Raw genomic sequence first — 5,964 nt, 5'->3', positions numbered from 1 at the left:
ACCACAACTTCGAGCTTACCACTTGACCCATTTAAGACACAACTACCTCTAACCATCATTGACGTACTTGTATGATCAGTGATATTGACATACTCAACTAGTGAGGGTTTCTACAAGAAAAGTTGTCAAGTAACTGAATCACTCTATGGACATACCACCATCTATCAAATATTTATCTTTCATCTATCTATCAGTTTCTTGGAAGGAAGTATGGATACTGAATGTATTCAAAATTTAATCATACAACTTGACCTGTCTAACACACAAGGATCTCATACTATAACCAATAGTAGTTGTTCAGTGGTTTCTGAGCACCAAGAACAATAAACTGAATAGTATGTAAATACAATCAAACTAGTGATGTGTTCAAGTGTTTCTGAGCTGCAAGAACCACTAATTTAGATTATGTTACATTGTTCAGTGATTGGTCCTACACGTTTTACAAAAAAATTAAAAGAAAATGGAAAACATATAGCTTAACAAAGCAACCAACAAACCTAATATTACTCATTTTTTTTGTGGCCTTCACTATCCAATTATTATCACCACAAATTCATACTGAGAATGAATGAATAAAATAACATTACAACTACACCAACCAAAAAATTTGTAGCTTGATTGCAATAAAAAATTCTAGCACCAGAGAATTTTCACACGTTATCCTCCACCATAGCTGCTTCTGTATCATGATTTAGATTTGTAGAGTGATCACTTAGCAACCCAAACGATTCTTTCTTAATTGATGTGCCTCAGGTAAAACCACATTTTGTGAGACTTGTTTATTTTCTATGGGTAGAGGAGGGTAGAGCCTAAGTGCCTAAGAGAGAGATTCATGCAGATAATATATCTTATTCACAAAATTGCAAATTTAGTATGCTTCAACACCTTTATAATCGATGAAATTTAAATACCTCTACCACTGGAACCAATCAATTGCTTATGTCGTGTCACAAATAATTTCAAGATTCATTCTAAAATTGCAATAGTTATTAATGAAAATTCCACCAAAGTCATGAGCTTGCATGGAGCATAGAAAGTTCACCCATGACAAACATCTTTCAAATTTTCTCCCACATTAGAGAAAACTGGTGAGACCTCCACCCCAGTTGTGTACAAAGGCACTAAATGTGTCACAAATAATAATCCAACAAGTATGAAGATGGGGAACAAGAATTCAGGCAGTTTTAGGTGTATCAGTTGTATTGCAACTTGCATTTTTTACAGGTGCAAACTCTTCTTAATGCAATGCCTCAAAGAGGGCCATTAAAGGTGCATAAGGAAATGCAACAAATATAAATTGCTCCAACTTTATGGCCAATATATTCCTGTCAATAAAAGGCATTTTCCTCTCCGCCATAAGATAAATAATTTCATGTTCAAGCTCTTCGATAACCTGGCTCAAAAAAAATTCCAATAGAAACATGTGCAAGCATACATTACTCCAATTTAATAGAAGACGCTTTGTCTCCTAGCTTATATCATATGTCGTGGAAGAATCCATCTCACTGTATTCTATTACTCTGGAAGATCCTCCTTTGCTCTATTGGATAAACACACCAACCCTCTCTTACGAATATACATTACAAGCAACCTTAGCTGCATTAGCTACATCTTTATCAATACATTAACCTAGGAACATTGGATCCACAACATGGACCAAAGCATTGTCAACTCCATAGAAATTAACATATTTGATCCCTTTCATCGCCACATCATCCGAGCATTTTGAGGATTTCATTAATGAATAAGCACCATCATTCCCATGCTTTCTTTTACTGCCTCAAATCTTAGCACAAGTGTGTCTCATTCACAACAAAGAAATACACACGCGAATGTAACTATAGAAAGAACACTCACAACAAATCATTCTTCTATGCTAATCTACTTATTTATAGAGGAGGATTAGCTATCATGCCTCTACATCTTCCTCACCCTCTTGTGAAGGATTTAAGCCAGAACTGGATCTAATACGATATCAAAAATTTAAGGAGCATGAATAATACAGAGATTACACACAAAATAATATTTGTATATTGCATATCAATACCAAAATACATCCACTAGTATAGTGCATATGAGATCCAATATATTCTAATCTAGGAGATTGTTGTTGAGAAAATTTCTCAACAAACTCCAATATCCTTCAAACCAATTTCTAAAACAAGCATTATTCCTAACAATTTACAATTTAGAAAGCATGAAGTCCCTAATTAACATATTCTATTTTTTATTGATTAATTTAATTTTTGAAAAATAATAATTACTTGAAATTATCTAGATAATTCCTAATTTCAAATTTAATTAAATTTCACTGTACACTCAAAACTTAAATCTCAGTCTAAAATTGAGAAATCCCAAATAAGAACACCTACCCTTTCAAGTAAGACACAATGAACTAATGTCGTATTGGAGATTTAAACCCTTCGAAATTTATTACACTTGATTTTGTAAGAAGTTATTCACTCTCTCCTTTGTTATAAACCATTGAAGAGAGAAATATGAAGTAAAACATTTAAATTAAAAAAATTTATTTTCCACAATGTTGATAGTGTGTAGGGAAGAGCAGTTTTATATTATGAAGAAACTTTAGAATCCTGAATTATGGGTAATGGTTGATAGTGTGGAGGGAAGAGCACTTTTATATTATGCAAAAGAGAAAATAAAATTTGGAATCCTGAATCATGGTTAATGGTTTAGAATCCTGAATCATGGTTAAATTGATGAAAATATAACATTATGAGAACCTCACCAAAGTCAAGTTTCACTTAATACATATTTTTGGTTGGTGCATGAGCTTGTTGTTCATCCAAGTTTGTGATAAATTTAGTGAGATAAATATTGTCATTATAACAATTTAGTAAATTATTGCTTTCGCAAGTTTATACAATTTAGTAAATAAATCTTCTTATCACACGAAAAGGAAACTAACCATAGCTATATTTTAATATTAATATTCTTATTACACGAAAAGGAAACTAACAATACCTATATTTACTTTAAATGTATTTTCGCGTAATGATAACAACCAATGATTATTTAAATAGCCCTTTGAGACTTATAATGTTGCTGACTTAACTCTAACTCCCTCATAGGTTCCAAAACATCAATTCCCACTTAAAAATAGTTTTAACCATCAATTTAACATTGATATTTTTAATATATATATAGAATTTATCCAAAATCCACAAACATCAGAAGTAAGTGATCTTGAGATGTAGAAAGTTTCTCTAATTATTAAGAAAGTTGAGGTTTCATAAACCTGGTTAATGATGAGTGCATTCTAGAAATTCAACACTAGAAGTTGCTTACTCATGCAGCATGAATCAATTTTGGTCATTGCTTACTCATGCAACATGAATCAATTAGGTCATGACGAAAAATACTATTGCAGTTTGAAAGGAATGTATAAAAAAAAAAACTTTAAAACTGATTACATTGTGTAATTTGAAAATGGGCTATAAAAGAAACTTTTAAAAAGATGTTGATTTCATTAATTTATGATCAATTACATGAAATTTGGTTAAAGAAATTTTATCACTTAATGGTTGAGTGGATTTAATGGTTAAGAGCATGTGTTTCCTCCTAAGAGGTCACAGGTTCAAAACCAGAGGGGATAGAGTATGTATGCCTTTGTAAACTTAGCAATCAAATCATTGCACAGTGGTGGGTCCTTTGTCCCACAAACAAGAAGGTCTCATACACCAATTTGGTGTATGGCGGGTCCCTTGTCCCAAAAACAAGAAAGTCTCATAGCGGGTCCCTTGTCCCAGTACCACAAACAAGAAAGTCTCATAGCGAGTCCTTTGTCCCACAAACAAGAAGGTCTCATACACCAATTTGGTGTTTGGCGGGTCCCCTGTACCACAAACAAGAAAGTCTCATACACCAATTTGGTATCTGGCTTAGCCATGACCTTAAAATTAGATAATAATAATAATAATATGAAATTATCATATATCAAATTATCCAACAAATTTTACAACCAACACATCCAATATACAATTTAATGCTCTCTTTTAAAAAATAAAAAATAAAATAAAGAATAAAAAAAAATAAAAAAATACTTATTATAAAATATAGTATAAAAATATAATTTAGATTAGCTAACATGGTTCAGTTTGGAGAGAACCCTCATCAAACGCTGGTTATTGTATAAAATTTAAGGCACAAACACTCCATACTTCACGAATCATCAAAATTTCCAATATCATATTAATATGTATTTTAATGCAAACAAAATTGCACAAATGTCACAGGGTTATATTTTGATTATATTATAGATACCCGTAGAAGGAAGGACCGACAAATGTGATTTTAGGCATATATTCTTAGAATAGTATTTACGAGGAGAAAATCTAACACATTTTGACATATTTTTTAAATGGTTTTTTAACAATTTTTGGATATTTTTTATATTTTTTTTCACAATTAAGAATCTAAAATAGAAAATTTCATTCTCGCTAAATGTTTTTAGATTTTAGGTTATTAATATGTTTTTGATGTCTAAAGAAAAGAAGCTCTTAGAAGCACTTTTAGATTTTATTTTAAAACCAGAATGGCATTTTAGGTTAGGGGAGAGATGTCTAATGTTGTGTAGGGACCAGTGATTGATATAGCACTGATCCCACCAAACGACCAGAAATTGATACTTTTGCAACCAATATTTAAACAAAGATAAAAAACATTAAGTATAAATAAGTATTAATTTATGTCCAAAATTTCCCAAAACATTGATTGGGCCCACAACTCTCCATAAATAGTATCTTAATACTTAAGAGTGCAAACCATATTGACCCAAATAGAAAACAGATAAAACCATAAATGCTTCCAAAATGGTCTATTCCAGAAGTACAAAGTAGCAGTCACTTCAACCCCCATTCATCAGAACTGAAGCTTTGTATCCCAAATAAATATCCATACCTGCACATAATAAAAGTGAATGTATGTCAGCGATAATTGTTGTGTTGTTCAACATTTAAACCCCCTATGTTCAATAGATGACACCCAACCCAATAACATTTAAACCCAGATTGTTCAATAAACCCAATAACTTCAATAGATGACACCCAACTCATTCTATTTCTCATTAAAACAAATCAAAGCACATGGATCAACAAATAACAAATTCCCAACCATTAGATCACATCAAATTAAATTCAGACCACACAATCAAAATGAAGCCATTGCAATCCATGTCCATCCTTACCACCAATTAAATTCAAGTGCCAAAAACTATAAAAGAAGTTCAACCACTGTTGAAGTTGCATGTTATGCTTTCAAACTATTCACCAACCTTGAAGATAAAACATCACAGAACAATTGCTAGTGTATCTAGGTTAGTTATATCAATTACAACACATTTTTCCAGGTTAGTTATATCAATTACAACACATTTTTTCTTATAGTTATGTTTTTAGTTTCAGTTCTTACAGATTCAGTTTCAGTTACAGTTTTAATTTCATGAAAATCAACACACATCCTACACTTCTATTTTCATTTCTCACAGTTCTTACAGTTTCAATTCTTACAGATTCAGTTTCAGTTACAATTTTAGTTTCATGAAAATCAACACACAGCCTAGGGTATTCTCTCTTAGGTCCATAATGCTTATTTTAAGGGATGGATAAAGACTAACAATATAGAAAGCTAATGGGATGATATTAATAGTATCAAGTTGGTAAATTAAAAAAACACTGGTAGATGAGACAAATTAATGAAGAAAACGACTCTATTCAGTACATGAAGAGAAACAGGGTGTCGCTTGTTGCCTTTAACACATCAAGAATGTCATGTTTAAATACAAAAGCAACATACAATAATAAAAAGTTGAGTGAAAAGAGAGGAACATGTTGAATGGGGATTTGGACAAAGAAACCCTGAAGAACCACATAGGTAACATAACATATTGAAGGGATTAAGAAAAAATGAGAGTCTGACAAAGAATGATCATAGGGATTCAAACAA

General features: G+C 31.6%; 1 pseudogene; it reads right to left on the bottom strand.

Moving 5' to 3' along the window:
- Positions 1–966: 966 nt before the first annotated feature.
- On the bottom strand, positions 967–1,738 carry LOC149175912 (UDP-N-acetylglucosamine diphosphorylase 2 pseudogene; annotated as a pseudogene).
- Positions 1,739–5,964: the final 4,226 nt, after the last annotated feature.

Source organism: Pinus tabuliformis, chromosome 4_1 (genome assembly GCF_031772625.1).
Source record: "Pinus tabuliformis cultivar Carrire ecotype Pingquan chromosome 4_1, CPIR1, whole genome shotgun sequence".
Taxonomy (NCBI): domain Eukaryota; kingdom Viridiplantae; phylum Streptophyta; class Pinopsida; order Pinales; family Pinaceae; genus Pinus; species Pinus tabuliformis.
This window is presented reverse-complemented; position numbering and strand designations above follow the sequence as displayed.